The sequence below is a fragment of the Schistocerca nitens genome, chromosome 5, assembly GCF_023898315.1.
Source record: "Schistocerca nitens isolate TAMUIC-IGC-003100 chromosome 5, iqSchNite1.1, whole genome shotgun sequence".
NCBI lineage: Eukaryota > Metazoa > Arthropoda > Insecta > Orthoptera > Acrididae > Schistocerca > Schistocerca nitens.
Window position 1 is genome coordinate 562,924,518 of NC_064618.1, and position 17,073 is coordinate 562,941,590.

Consider the following 17,073-nt stretch of genomic DNA (forward strand, 5'->3'; position numbering starts at 1 on the left):
AGGGAAAAATGAGCTTTCCTATCCGTTATTGAAGATGTCAGTTGCTCAGAAAGGAGTACATTATGTAGCAACAAAAATCTTTGACCATTTGCCCAACAACATAAAGCTTCTGGCAGGTAACAGATCAAGTTTTAAATCTAGCTTAAAATCATTTCTTTTGGACAACTCCTTCTACTCCATGGACGAGTTTCTGTTTCAGAAATGGTAAAAAAATGTACCTCTAAATGTCGTTGCATGTGTAGAACTAAAAATTTCAATAATATTAATATTAGCACTTGTTCCACATCATATCGATAAAATAATAGGGAAAATGATCTACGGAACATGGCATAACTAAAACTAAACTAAACTAAAACTATTCACAGTAAATATATGTGAGAGGCTGCGGGAGCCTTGTTTGAAAGAAAGATATTTCGTTACAAAACGAAGGGTAGTGTCAACCTGAACAGAACCGAACACCAGTGAACAGGAGATACTACTGTCCATGCAAACGAGTTGTCCTTTCTTTCCGTGTTGTGAGCTGCCGTTCTTGCCGCACAAAAGCAGCTTTTAACGGAAAGCGTCGGGATCTCGCCCAGGCCGGCTAAGATTAACATATGCAAAAGAACGGTGCTAAAAATATCCACGGATATTAATACCGGTCTAGTTTATTCTCGCCGGCTGTTTTCAGTGACGCTTACCGCTCCACAATGGAGTTCATTCAGACGTGTTAGCTTCCGAATCTGTTCTCCCATTCAGGCATTCATAGCAGTGTTGCGCATCCGTCCATAAATTTGGCGAATAAATACGGATTTTATGTATAAAACTGTGTAGACTGCTCAACGGGGCACCAGTTGTAAAGCAAATTCCCGCAATAGTTACTTCAACAGATCCGATAAACGCGTTAATGCTAATGCAACGAAATGTTCTAACGACTTTCTACCGATATTATGTCTCCTGAAGAAAATCTGTGGCCCACTTTTCACCAGGATATCAATGCGACGTGATTGTGACATGTTAAGAGAAAATAAAGTTTTATCAGCAATCCTGCTAAGTCAAACTGAATCCATCAGCAGGAGCGATAGGAAAAATAAATTTTTTTGGCTGACATCCGTACATTCAGTTTCCCACCACAATAACTGTGTATCTTCTACAACAGCCCTCACGGTCCCAAAAACGTGTGGAATACTAACTGAAATACTTCAACCGTCCAACCGTCGCATCCAGAATAAAAGACGGGAGTTTGATTGACATTACAGCTGAGAACTGAACAAACATCCACAAGCACTGCTGTGGTCGCCCCGCACATGTTGATGTTCTTAGCGCGACCGCTCTATTATTCGTACTTCGGAATGTTTTATTAGTATGGCAGTCGTACTCTTCGTAAGTGTGTTAGTGGTGGTTACTAGTATCGTTGCGATTATGCGACCATGTAATCCAGAAAACAAAATAACCAGTAATTATTTTGTTCAGGATGTTGGAGCGTCATGTAATCACAGCCAACAACAAACACAGAAATCACACATCGATGGCAGTGTGGGACGACCGTATTCTCTTACTGTCAACGCCCACGTTAAATTAAAATCTGGAGACACTAATAACAGTCACACACGAATTCACAAACAACATAAATCAGAAATGATCTTAAAAACTTTGAAAAACTAACAGTTCTATTCACAAAAAGAAACGACATTTACTCTGATACTGCACTAACTAGTAACATGGGTTACTGCTGTTTGTTATTTGTTATTGTGTCTTCTATTGATCATTTTCTTTAGTTAATACAGTTAAGTAGACCTTCAAAAAAATAAGAGAGTTGCAGTTTCTTCGACGAGAATTAATTTGTTCAAGAACATTGGAAAAACTGGTACAGTGATGTTTATGTCCGAATTGCTAATTACTAATTTGGAAAAAAAAGGAGGAGACCAGCCAGTTCAGTTACTCTGTATAAATACAGACACTGTCACTGAAGAGTTGGGTTTTGTGTGTCAACGGCGTTGGTTTAACACTCGATATAAAGTTTAAACGTCAATGTCCAGATTATAGTAGACACGATCCTACGGTCAGAATAAGCTTGTACTACAAAACACATTTATCTTCCAAAACCACTGCTACTTCTGAATATACACTCCTGGAAATGGAAAAAAGAACACATTGACACCGGTGTGTCAGACCCACCATACTTGCTCCGGACACTGCGAGAGGGCTGTACAAGCAATGATCACACGCACGGCACAGCGGACACACCAGGAACCGCGGTGTTGGCCGTCGAATGGCGCTAGCTGCGCAGCATTTGTGCACCGCCGCCGTCAGTGTCAGCCAGTTTGCCGTGGCATACGGAGCTCCATCGCAGTCTTTAACACTGGTAGCATGCCGCGACAGCGTGGACGTGAACCGTATGTGCAGTTGACGGACTTTGAGCGAGGGCGTATAGTGGGCATGCGGGAGGCCGGGTGGACGTACCGCCGAATTGCTCAACACGTGGGGCGTGAGGTCTCCACAGTACATCGATGTTGTCGCCAGTGGTCGGCGGAAGGTGCACGTGCCCGTCGACCTGGGACCGGACCGCAGCGACGCACGGATGCACGCCAAGACCGTAGGATCCTACGCAGTGCCGTAGGGGACCGCACCTCCACTTCCCAGCAAATTAGGGACACTGTTGCTCCTGGGGTATCGGCGAGGACCATTCGCAACCGTCTCCATGAAGCTGGGCTACGGTCCCACACACCGTTAGGCCGTCTTCCGCTCACGCCCCAACATCGTGCAGCCCGCCTCCAGTGGTGTCGCGACAGGCGTGAATGGAGGGACGAATGGAGACGTGTCGTCTTCAGCGATGAGAGTCGCTTCTGCCTTGGTGCCAATGATGGTCGTATGCGTGTTTGGCGCCGTGCAGGTGAGCGCCACAATCAGGACTGCATACGACCGAGGCACACAGGGCCAACACCCGGCATCATGGTGTGGGGAGCGATCTCCTACACTGGCCGTACACCACTGGTGATCGTCGAGGGGACACTGAATAGTGCACGGTACATCCAAACCGTCATCGAACCCATCGTTCTACCATTCCTAGACCGGCAAGGGAACGTGCTGTTCCAACAGGACAATGCACGTCCGCATGTATCCCGTGCCACCCAACGTGCTCTAGAAGGTGTAAGTCAGCTACCCTGGCCAGCAAGATCTCCGGATCTGTCCCCCATTGAGCATGTTTGGGACTGGATGAAGCGTCGTCTCACGCGGTCTGCACGTCCAGCACGAACGCTGGTCCAACTGAGGCGCCAGGTGGAAATGGCATGGCAAGCCGTTCCACAGGACTACATCCAGCATCTCTATGATCGTCTCCATGGGAGAATAGCAGCCTGCATTGCTGCGAAAGGTGGATATACACTGTACTAGTGCCGACATTGTGCATGCTCTGTTGCTGTGTCTATGTGCCTGTGGTGCTGTCAGTGTGATCATGTGATGTATCTGACCCCAGGAATGTGTCAATAAAGTTTCCCCTTCCTGGGACAATGAATCCACGGTGTTCTTATTTCAATTTCCAGGAGTGTATATTCGTCCCGTTCAAACTACAGCAATAAATAAGATGTTCGTAGATAATTAGTAGTCGGTTGGCTTCTGTTGGGTAAAGTTGAGTAATAATGGTCAAGTAGTTTCAAATAACACCGAATGTGGTAGTAAATTTCTCTCTGTGTGTTATTACGAAAAAGTGTAAGCATTAATAAAATAGAGGGCGCCTACCGTTATATATATGCACACACACTGGGCTCCATTTTTTCTGAGGTGTTCAGAGTCGACATAGTCGTACACTACACATTTAATCAGCACAACACAGCATACAGCATAAACGTGACAGAATTAGAGCGAAACTGTCCGAACGCCCAACCACCAATGAAGAACCTTATAAACCACTTGCATTACAAGACTAAGCGCAAAACTCCTAAGCCAAACCACAAACTTTCCAAGTGTCTCAAGAACTGAGGAAACGTAACAGCGTTGACGCTGATCCCTCAGTCGTGTTAGTCCTAAGCTTAACTTATTTCTACTTCGGTAATAGTAACACTAATAACAAATGTCCCAATGCCACGTTTCCTAGTTTCCCTTTTGTCCATTCATTTCAGTATTCAAACCACAACCACACAATTATAATGCGTACCACACTTCAGTTTTATTCAGACAGTAGTGTTACACATTGTTCATAGGCCAAAGTAAGGCATCTGTAACGACTTACCGTATGACCCTATCAAGAGAACAATGTAAGGCACACCACCCCTTAACCCTCCCAGTAATGGCGTCACTCTTGTAACTTTTAAACTTTAACTTTTCTGTCTGTGTTACTGTCTATGTAGTGTCACTGCATGCTCGTTAGTACCTCTATGTGACCATTTTCTATCTGTATCGAGTCCCTAAGTGTATAATTACGTCCAATCCCTATAAACACTACGCATCTGACCTTCTACACGTATGCATGTTACATAGGAACTATTGCAGAAGACAAAGCGTTACGGAGTTTGTTACCTACTTCGTCTTACGTTATAGTAGTTGCATGTCTTCATCTACAAACACTATGTGATCAAAAGTATCCGGACACCCTCAAAAACATACGTTTTTCATATTAGGCGCATTGTGCTGTCACCTACTGCCGGGTACTCCATATCAGCCACCTCAGTAGTCATTAGACATCGTGAGAGAGCAGAATGGAGTGCTCCGCGGAACTCACGGATTTCGAACGTGGTCAGGTGATTGGGTATCACTTGTGTCATACGTCTGTAGGCAAGATTTGCACGCTCCTAAGCATCCCTAGGTCCACTGTTTCCGATGTGATAGTGAAGTGGAAACTTGAAGGGACACGTACAGCACAAAAGCGTACTGGCCGACCTCGTCTGTTGACTGACAGAGACCACCGACAGTCGAAGAGGGTCGTAATGTGTAATAGGCAGACATCTATCCAGAGCATCACACAGGAATTCCAAACTGCATCAGGATCCACTGCAGGTACTATGACAGGCGGAAGGTGAGAAAACAAGAATTTCATGGTCGAGAGGCTGCCCTTAAGCCACACATCACACCGGTGAATGCCAGACGACGCCTCGCTTGGTGTAAGGAGCGTAAACATTGGACAATTGAACAGTGGAAAAACGTTGTGTGGAATGACGAATCACTGTACACAATCTGGCGATCCGATGGCACGGTGTGGATATAGCGAATGCCTGGTGAACGACATCTGCCAGCGTATGTAGTGCCAACAGTAAAATTCGGAGGCGGTGGTGGTATAGTTTGGTCGTGTTTTTCACGGAGGGAGCTTGCACCCTTTGCTGTTTTGCGTGGCACTATCACAGCACAAGACTGCACTGCTGTTTTAAGCACCTTCTTGCTTCCCACTGTTGAAGAGCATTTCGGGGATGGCGATTGCATCTTTCAACACGACCGAGCACCTGTTCATAATACACAGTCTGTGGCGGAGTGTTTACAAGATAATAACATCCTTGTAGTGGACTGGCCTGCACAGAGTCCTGACCTGAATCCTACAGAACACCTTTGGGATGGTTTGGAACGCCTACTTCGTGCCACGCCTCAACGACCGATATCGATACCTCTCTGCAGTGCAGCACTCCGTGAATAATGGGCTGCCATTCCCCGAGAAACCTTGCAGCACGTGATTGAACATTGCCTGAGAGAGTGGCAACTGTCATCAACGATAAGGGTGGGCCAACACCATATGGAATATCAGCATTACCGATGGAGCGCGGCACGAACTTTTAAGTAATTTTCAGCCAGGTGTCAGGATACTTTTGATCACACAGTGTAAATAATCCGTAAACCAATGTTCGGTGTGTGGCGGAGGGTACCTTCAACCCCTAGTAGTCATTTCCTTTCCTGGTCCATTCGCAAATACAGCGAGGGGAAAACGACTGTCTGTATACATCCTCACAACCTCAGTTTCTCCTGTCTTCGTGGTCCTAACGCGAAATGTACATTGGAGGCAGCAGGATCGCTTTGTAGTCAGTCGCAACCGCCGGCCGTATAAATTTTCTCAGTTGTGTAGAAAAGAACGTCTTCTTGCATCCTGGGTTTCCCATTTGCGTAAACGAAATATCTCCGTAATACTTGTGTGTTGATCGAGCCTATCGCTTAGCAGTTTAGCAGCACGCCTCTCAATGGCTCCGATGTCTTCCCTTAGTCCGATCCGGTGTGTATCTCAAACACTTGAGCGATATTCAAGAATGGGTCGCATTACTGTTTTATACGCAGTCTCTATTTATAGATTATCTACACTTGACTACAATTTCCTGCATCGATCTTAACACACGTCCGCTCTTCACAGCAACCTACAATAGTCTAACAACGACGACTTCGCTCTCTCGTGTAGAACCGGCTATCTTTGACTTCAGTTTAATTTAGTAACGTCGCCGTACCTGAACTTCCCCTAGTAAAGTCAATTGTCTATATAAACTACAGGTAATGTAACAGGAAAAAAGAATACAGTGGCATATCTACACCAGTACAATGGTTCAAATGGCTCTGAGCACTATGGGACTCAACTTCTGAGGTCATTAGTCCCCTAGAACTTAGAACTACTTAAACCTAACTAACCTAAGGACATCACACACATCCATGCCCGAGGCAGGATTCGAACCTGCGACCGTAGCGGTCTCGCGGTTCCAGACTGCAGCGCCCAGAACCGCACGGCCACTTCGGCCGGCCTACACCAGTACAAATTATGATTTTACTGTGTGTGTAATAATAAAACTGCATAAAGAGCGCTCAATTCAAATTTAAGAAAATTTTTACTGTAAACTATGTAATAAGGCAAAATAGTGTTGAGTTATTATTTAATTTTCGCGGCTCCTTTGTTTTTCCACCCTACCAGCTGGTTGCACCTGCGCTGGTCAGGCACTTAAACTCGCCAGTGGGCGCTGGTATCGGCGTGCTGGCAGAGGCAGTGCCACGACGAACGTCGTCAGGGTGGAGTGGCAGCCGTTGACCATCTGGTGGTACAACGTGACAGCAACTAGATCCTCAATTCAGATCCGGATTTCGCAGGGAGCAGCAGCGGATAAATACTTGCACACGATACCGGGATGTGCAGGGAGTACTGGTTACTTCCGGAAGCCGCTGGCCCTGTGAGCTAGCTGCCGAGAAGTGGAGCATGAGCAGACGTCTGCGGGCGATCGGTACCACCTGGACATGAAGTTGGCTGTACGGAGCGGAAGCGGCGACATCAGCTTGAGCCAGCGCAGCGGGCTGCTGTGGGCAGCAGCGACAAGCCTCGGGTTCGGTGCTGGGCCTGGCATTCCTCATCGGCCGTGCTTGTTATCTGTGTGGGTCGGAAAGGAGTTGGCCGCAGTCACTAGCTGAGGAAGCTGCTCAAGGGGTTGTCAGTTTGTTGATGCCGACGAAGGCATACGAACACTGGCGAAGTAGTACACGGTAGGGCAACTAAAAGTGGGCAGGACAAGTGGATGCGATTGGACGTGAATTTATGGCAGCATTAGTGGAGGAGGTAAAGACTTACAGTTATTCCCTACAGGATGGAGGAACGACCCATATAGCCGGCCGAACCTTGGAGAACATTTTCACAATCTTCATGCCCGGCAGAGGTCAGTCTGATTGCGGTGCCAGCTGGCCACCCATGTCACCTGATCTGTCAGTGTGCGATTACTTTGTGTGGGGAGCCCTCAAGTCTGTGGTGTATCGCAACAGCCCGCATAGTCTCAGGAACTGCAGCAGAACACTTCAGACGAGACTGCAGCAATTCCAGCAGTCCAGCTTTGATCCGCCTTCAACAACTTGCAGACCAGGTCCCAAAAGTGTCAAGAGCTAAATGATGGTCACATTCAGCATCTACTATAGCCATATTAGTACTGTATTTCCTTTCCTCTGTTGTGTTTCTTTGTACACTGGAACTCCGTTCTCCGGGCCGCTTTTACTTTCCCCACCCTGTACATCGTTGTGGAACCGGGGAAGAAGCTTGTGGCAGCACGTAGTTGGACTGCGAAGTTCAGTACCGAGTATGGCTGGTTGTAATACAGGAATCGTGGCAGCAGACTGTGTTTTTTTCCTTTGGACACCCATAAATTCAAGATTTACTTGTGTTTATGTGGCTGTGTCGAAAAGTAATGGCTTCGAATTTAATTTTTATGCGAAAATTGTTAAAGCTTTTTCAATAAAACAAACAACACTGTACATCTTTATTCCTTATATCTACATATTTGCAGCCATCATCCGCTACAGGGCTCTAAAATGTAGCACGTAACATGGCGATGTTTAACATAACTATGTAGGTGAGATTGAGTTCGTCCACACAAGGAACTTCCTCTCGTTCACCATCGCAATGTCTGATCACGCACGAGCGCTGCGACATCTGCAACAATCCGACACCTTGGGTTGACTATCAGCGATCATACAGTTCCAACTTCGCTCCACGAGATTTTCATCTGTTTCCAAAATAAAAAAAAACACCTTCGAGGACTTCACTTTCATAGTGACGAAGCGGATCAAGCAGAGTCAACCGTTCTACTGTAGACATGAATATTAAAGATGTAGAATGCTTTTAACGTCTGTTTTATTTATAAAGTTTTAAGCGTTTTCATTTCCAGGGCAGCGCTTTTCAGCAGATCCAAGTATATGACACCGATATCTGTTTTATGCGGAAGGTCGTGTTGTACGCAATTGCCACATCGGGTTTAGAATTGATACCAATCACACTTGACAACCTGATATTTACCGTGTGAGGTGGCGCAGTGGTTATCACTCTGTGTCTGACAATCCTGATTTAGGTTTTCCGTGATTTACATTAAAGCGTTCCAGTCTGATACCGGGATAGTTCCTTTGAAAAGGGCACGGCCGATTACATTCCCTATTCTTTAGTAAACCGAGGCTTCGTCACGTCTCTAATGATCATGCTGTCGACGGGATGTTAAAATCTAATCTTCCTTCGTCCATTTTACATGTGACTGGACCGACACACCAGCTACAAGGCAAATACGTGGCATCCAAGATGATTCACCAGTAAACTACGGCAATAATTCTGCTCTGTTTCATGCCAGAGTCCTGAAAGAAGGGTACATCTAAAAAACTGATGTAGTTATAAAACTGGAAATTGAGATATACTCTGTTAAATAATAACTTCGTCTCATGAATTTATCAAGATACAAACAATTTAATTTCATTAACAACAGCAATACAAATAAAGTCACAAATAATTTGGTCATAAACACTTCCTTAAAATTCTGTCATCCCGTTTGTGTCAGCAAGTGTCAAATGCCCACCGCCAACTGCAATAAACGTTTGTAGTTACTGGCACAATGACTTCTGGACAGACTAAAGCGATTCTTGGAAAAAACGACATTTTGTCAATGGAGTGAGTGATTGATTATTTTTGTAAATTTTTTTGTTTATTTATAGACGCAATCACATTCTTATGACACAGTCATAACCGGTTTCGGCCATACAAAGACCATCTTCAGATTCTATAAGAAAAGAAAATTTGTATTAAAACCTAAAAATAAGTGCAATATTTAACCAGGCCTATTAGCAATCTAACTGAATTTATGCGAAATACATATGGTTCATACCTAAAGGCCGCATACACTGAACACAGGTTCATGCGCTATGAAACTAGCTGTAAAATGTAAAACCCCGCTCTTATATAGATATAAATATTTTTTAGACTTTGTTGCCCCTCTTTGCGCTAGATAAAGCGATTCTTTCCTTATCAATGCACTTGCTGCAACAACGAGATGTTTCAAATCCTCTTGCATCGTCGGAAACTGTGCACAGACTTCATCTTTGAGCTTTCCCCACAGAAAAAAGTCCAGTGGCTTCAAATACGGAGAGCGTGCAGGCCAACTGATAACGCCCTAGTGTCATATACAGCGACCGGAAAAGACCTACGCTAGCGCTTTCCTTGCGACAGACGAATAACGGGACGTGCACCTTCGTAGTGGTACCACATATACAAGCTGGGAAAAATAAAATTGCCGCAAAAAGTATTTACCATGAGACAGATGCGAGATTGAATGTCGCTAATGAACATCACAGGAGATCCTCGCATTGGCCGGCCGGAGTGGGCGTGCGGTTCTAGGCGCTACAGTCTGGAGCCGAACGACCGCTACGGTCGCAGGTTCGAATCCTGCCTCGGGCATGGATGTGTGTGATGTCCTTAGGTTAGTTAGGTTTAATTAGTTCTAAGTTCTAGGCGACTGATGACCTCAGAAGTTAAGTCGCATAGTGCTCAGAGCCATTTTTTGATCCTCGCATTTGACAACTTTGTTGTCGATACAGCGTTGTGCTCGATTTATGAAGCTGTGGCATATGGGTAGCATCTCTGCCGGAGGGATAGCAGCAGCAGCGTTTTCAGTGTTTTGCTGTACCTCTTCCTCTGTTTGAATATTACCTGAGTACACCTCTACCTTCAGTATGCTCCGCGGGTAAGAAGCACAGCAAGGGGTAAGGCAATCGAGTTGCTAGTAGATTGCACTGTCTGAGCGGATTGTCCTCTCCTCACAGACACTTGTGACAAGACTGTCAGCGAGTGCTGTTACTCCGTCTTGCTCATAATATCCATGCAGTTGTCCTCTGATGTAAGCTGATCTACATACGGATTAAATAGTTTCTGCAGATTCTGGTTAGCGTTAATAGTTTGGTCAAATAATTTTGTTACGATGCGGACATCAGACGTTAAGCACCAACCACCAATCTCGAGATTATTCAACGGCTCCTCAAAGTGCTGAAGTCAATTTTTTGATACATAATGGAGCATTTTATTTTAGATCACGTACCTGACAGCTGCATCAGGCCTCATCTGAAGAAACGAAAAACTGAGGATCCAAAAGACCAGGTTCCATTTCACTAATAAACCACCGGCAGAATTCAACAAGAGAAAGTTCGCCTGGGCTCTGTAACACACTAATAACAGTAAATTCGTAAGGATACATATACAGGTCATTTTTAGGGTTCTGTACAGCAGAGCCAAGTGGCAGAATACCTTGCGTCTTCTGTCCTGCCACTGGTTAAGCTCCTGATGAATTGACACATGATACGGTAAGAGGCCGTTTGCGTGCAAAACGCGAACAATTCCGGCCTGGCATGTTCCAGAGACACTGGCAATTTCTCTTGAACTAAAATATGTATTGTGAGTAACAGCTGGCAGAACATCTATTTCGTTCGCTCCTTACCAGTTGCCTAGTATTCCATTTGCAGAATTATCGTTCTTGCTGGACAATGTCGTGATACCTTTGTGTGTACAAGTTATCCGTTCTCTTCGCATTCCTTCTGAATTCTACGTGAAAAAGTAGCGCATCAAGTTTTTCTTGATCTTCTCTGACATTGTCAATGTAGAGATACGTGAGCTGTTGATTTAGAACATGGGTGGATAAAAAAATCGTAAGTCATGATCGCTAATTTTCTTTATCGACTACCAGTTTCGGCTCATTAACATCTTCAGATCAATCTGAAATATTGTTACAGTTGGCTTACAGTTGACTCTCCCTCTCTCCCTCTCTCCCTCTCTCCCTCTCTCCCTCTCTCCCTCTCTCCCTCTCTCCCTCTCTCCCTCTCTCCCTCTCTCCCTCTCTCCCTTGTTCCTGTTATGAATATGAGAAGTGATACCTTATTTACACCCACTCATGGGCGATCCAACTACCATTGTTGTCGATAGTTTGCATACAGATGTAATATGGAGGCTCTAATAGTATTTGATTAGTGGTACACGTTGTCAGTTTACATAACCAACCACGATTTTTCATTTTAGGGTGACTTAGCTCTAAGAATACGACAATGTGTAGTGATGGTCGCATACTGAACAATATTTTAGATATGGAGGTCGGAGTCTTTCCTGCTCTGTAGAACTGCAATAAATGGGGCGTATCTGACAATAGAATACAATGCTAGTGCGGGCACAAGTGTTCTGGACTACAACGTTCAGCGCACTTGATTTCCACAAGGCTCCACAGCAGACACAGGAAGAAGATGCTGTGATATGCTAATGATTAGCTTTTCAGAGCATTTACACAAGGTTGATGCCGGTGGCGACACCTACAACGTGCTGACATGAGGAAGTTTCCAACCGATTTCGCATAAACAAACAGCAGTTGACCGGCGTTGCCTGGTGAAACGTTGCTGTGATGCCTCGTGTAAGGAGGAGAAATGCGTTCCATCACGTTTTCCGAGTTTGATAAAGGTCGGACTGAAGCCTACCAAGATTGCGGTTTATCGTATTGTGACATTGCTGCTCGCGTTGGTCGAGATCCAATAACTGACAGCAGAATATGGAATCTGTGGGTTCAGGAGGGTAATACGGAACGCCGTGCTGGATCCCAACGGCCTCGTATCACTAGCAGTCGAGATGACAGACATCTTATCCGCATGACTGTAACGGATCGTGCAGCCACGTCTCGATCCCTGAGTCAAGAGATCGGGACGTTTGCAAGACACCAACGAACAGTTCGACGACGTTTGCAGCAGCATGGACTATCAGCTCGGAGACCATGGCTACGGTTACCCTTGACGCTGCATCACAGACAGGAGCGCCTGCGATGGTGTACTCAACGACGAACCTGTGTGCACGAATGACAAAACGCCATTTTTTCGGTTGAATCTACGTAGGTTCTGTTTACAGCATCGTGATGGTCGCATCCGTGTTTGGCGACATCGCGGTGAACGCACATTGGAAGCGTGTATTCGTCATCGCCATACTTTCGTATCACCCGGCGTGATGGTATGGGGTGCCATTGGTTACACGTCTCAGTCACCTCTTGTTCGCATTGACGGCACTTTGAATAGTGGACGTTACATATCAGATGGGTTACGACCCGTGGCTCTACCCTTCATTCGATCCCTGCGAAACCCTACGTTTCAGCAGGCTAATGCACGACCGCATGTTGCAGCTCCTGTACGGGCCTTTCTGGATATAGAAAATGTTCGACTGCTGCCCTGGTCAGCACATTCTCCAGATCTCTCGCCAATTGAAAACGTCTGGTCATTGGTGGCCGAGCAACTGGCTCGTCGCAATACGCCAGTCACTACTCTTGATGAACTGTGGTATCGTGTTGAAGCTGCATGGGCAGCTGTACCTGTACACGTCATCCAAGCTCTGTTTGACTCAATGCCCAGGCGTATCAGGCCATTATTACGGCCAGAGGTGGTTGTTCTGGGTACTGATTTCTCAGGATCTATGCACCCAGATTGCGTGAAAATGTAATGACATGTCAGTTCTAGTATAATATATTTGTCCAATGTTTACCCGTTTATCATCTGCATTTCTTCTTGGTGTAGCAATTTTAATGGCCAGTAGTGTTTTATGCAAGTGATCATAACATCCACCTCACCATTGTATGTCAGCAGCAAACACAGACGTTTACGTTCGACGTCATACAATGAATCCGATAACCCTAGCAGGAAACTAAATTAACCATTTAAGGGTCGCGGGGAAACGTTCTGCTGCTTAAGACGAATATGAGCCGTCATCACAACCATTAGCACGTAGCCCACTGAAGATGTGTCCTACGGTGGGCGGAAATGGTTTTATTGTGGGGTACTCAACTTCATAGGAATGATGTTCAGACTGTGTGCTGCAGTATTTGCGTTGTTAGTAGTGTTAGTGTCATGACATGCCTTTAGACGCCGGTACTGATATGGCGACGTAGGGTTGAAACACAATCATCAGTGTGCATTACATTGCAGACAGTCAACATCGGTCTGGTCAAGGTGGGCAGGACTTTACTCGTAATAGTGCACCTGCTCTTCGCGAGCTGTTGTTGTTGTGGTCTTCAGTCCTGAGACTGGTTTGATGCAGCTCTCCATGCTACCCTATCCTGTGCAAGCTTCTTCATCTCCCAGTACTTACTGCAACCTACATCCTTCTGAATCTGCTTAGTGTATTCATCTCTTGGTCTCCTACGATTTTTACCCTCCACGCTGCCCTCTACTACTAAATTGGTGATCCCTTGATGCCTCAGAACCTGTCCTACCAACCGGTCCTTTCTTCTTGTCAAGTTGTGCCACAAACTCGTCTTCTCCCCAATCCTATTCACTACCTCCGCATTAAAAGGAATACATAGAGATACTACTTCGGCATAGGGGTTCAAGAACATGATTCGGAAGTTCGAATTAACTGGCGAGTTGGGAATTGCTCCTGGGAGTGGCCGACGACCAATTGCGCCACAAACTGTTGAAGTTATTGTTGCCATGGCTGAGAATACTGGACGCAGTGTATGATCTTCGAGCAAAGTACGGGATGTGTCGTGACAGCTGAACATCCCACGGTTCACCGTTGTTTCGAGAAACGGTAAAGCAATCTCAAGTGCGGTTCCAAGCTGTGGTGGATGTATGCGGTCGTCAATTGAGCAACGTTTGTAAACTGGAACGTAAACGTGGTATGCAGTTAACAAATGTTACCCTCTGATTAGGAAATTAAAATGTATTTCTTTCAATGGTTTATTCGTTATTTCTCTTCCGCATGTTATAAATATTTATACAATGTTCCAGTGTCCTACAGTCACTCGTTTGTCGGTGGTGGTTGTCTCAGCTATCGAAAGTTTCATTGTAACCCCGTAAGTCTTACACACACACACACACACACACACACACACACACACACACACACACACACACAGATGATCACACGCACCGTTCCCTTACATGTTCGCCTGGACTGCATTATCCCAGAAATGAATTAAGTCTCCTATCCACTTGATCTGACCAAGGTTCCCGAGGGATATACCTTGGTTATAAGGCAAATGGTGAAACTGGACATACTATCTCAAATATTCCCAACTGGAATTTCCCTGTGTTCCGCCACCACCCCGCCTGGTATTTGACTGAAAACAAATGGCTCTATAATGGTTCGGATTTCGTACAACCATTTCATCCCGTTGGGATATAAATTACATGTGAAGAAAAAAACCACGCGGAAACATAGTGAGCTTATTCAGTCTTGCCGCCGCGAAAGACTCCGAGGACTTGAGCAACGACAATCTCATTGTATATAATTCTAAAACCAGTTACCTAACATGAAATCATTAACTGATATAATGGATTTCTTATTTATAAACTGAGACGACATATTCGTCTTGACAAGATGACTGTTGAATCACTAAAGGCAAAACTGCGTTGCCGGCCGCCGTGGCCGAGAGGTCCTAGGCGCTTCAGTCTGGGACCGCGGGACCGCTTCGGTCGCAGGTTCGAATCGTGCCTCGGGCATGGATGTGTGTGATGTCCTTAGGTTAGTTAGGTTTAAGTAGTTCTAAGTTCTAGGGGAATGGTGACAGTTATGTCCCACAGTGCTCAGAACCATTTGAACCATTTTAACCAAAACTGCCTTCAGTCCGAAAGGTGAGTTAGGTGTGGTATGCCCTTGCCTAGCACTAGCTTTCGAAATGACTACTCAGCCAATTATGCGGGCATCTACAATGTAACGTGAACTCGTAAGCACGGTACAACCGGGAATTGTCAGACAAACAAAGCATTTCTTAAGGTGAAAGAAGCGATAACTGGCAGACAAAATATTAGGGCCGACCGGGAATTGTATTCTCGACATGTAGATTGGGAGCCTGACATTTACTTTTATTTTTACAGTTCATTTTTCTTCCATAACAAACATAAAAGCTATTTACATCATTATTAACACTCTTTTTCCATTAATTAAGCCTAAATAGGTATGGGCTACTCTATATAACAAATTTTACTGGACAGCTCTACTTATTTCATGTTCTTTAAGCACAGAAAATCGTAATACTTCGATATTCTTGCACAACTGGCATTAAAATTAATATTTGAAACATCTTTCTATTACCTTCGTACCACATTTCAGTTATTCGCATAATGCTCCTTATGTCTTCCAATAATTATGTTATATTTTGTGGTAGAATTAAGAAATTTTACCTTTATTGAAGTGAAACATGGACGATAAGCAGTTGATACGAATAGAGAATACGAGCTTTTTGAAAAGTGATGCTACAGAAAAACATTACCTGGTAAATCGAGTAACTAATGTGGAGGTACTGAAGCTAACTGGAGTAGAAAGAAATTTACGTTACAGTTTGGGCAAAAGAAGGCATCATTGGATAGGACACATCCTGAGGCCTGAAAAAAATCAGAAATTACAGTGGAGGAAAATGTGGAATATAAAAATTGTAGACACGAGATCAAAGAACGAATGGATGCTGCTTCCAGTAGTTTTTCGGAGATGAAGAGGCTTGCGTAGTACAGAGAAGTGTGGAGAGCTGCGTCAAATCAGTCATTGGACTGGAAACAACAACAACAATAACCACCACCTTTACTAACCATAATTTTTACCCGTTTAGCCAGAAACAAAATTCGCTGGTATATTTAGAAATTCATAACTATTAAACATTCAAAATCGAAGTATAAATATTCTTTATTCCAACTGAATGTAAATATCATTAACTTTCGAAAATTTCCATCCGATAAGCTTGTTCCAGATATTATTATCAGTAGGAGTAAACAAAATCTAATTGCTTTATAGGATATGTGGAACATCACCTTCGTGGCTGTTAAAAAGTGCTTTAATTTCCACTAGCGGTTACATTCGTTTGCACAACTTCAGGTGAGAGGTGTCTAGGACCTTGGCGAGTGTTGTGGTACACTTGATCAAGGTCCTAGAACCAATCACCTGAAGATGTTCGGCGAACTTTAGCGCTAGTGGAACTTCTGATACGATGTTTTACATATAGATATTTAAAGTAATAACAGCTGTGGCAGAACTTGTACAAAATTAAATAAATTAAAACTAATTAAATCTTCTCTGGCAGAATTTATTTTCTTGATTAACTGCAGTAGTAGAAATTATTTGCGCTTAAGCCTATGCCCAGGGTAGCAGAAGTGTATAATGTCCCTGTGCCACATTCTCACGAGGGGACCTTCTGGGAGGTTCATCGAGTTATGAGCTCCCACTTCGCCTGCTTATAGTGTGGGTAGGCATCTATCAGACCCAAAAATTGTAGGTACCAATGCGCCCTCATTTTTTAAATATTGCGTGTTGAAGTGTGGTCAGCTCTTTATATACGGAAAGGTTTCACTGTTGTGGCAAGTGGGCGAGTAGCCAAGTAGCGAGCGAGCGAGCGAGCGAGCGAG

The 17,073-nt window shown here is 44.6% G+C and overlaps 1 protein-coding gene across 1 annotated transcript in view; it reads left to right on the forward strand.

The window, feature by feature from the left end:
* The window catches only part of LOC126260579 (potassium voltage-gated channel protein Shaker), a 1,077,050-nt gene that overhangs the window by 660,060 nt on the left and 399,917 nt on the right, over positions 1-17,073 (forward strand). The gene's annotated exons all lie outside the window — the stretch shown is intronic.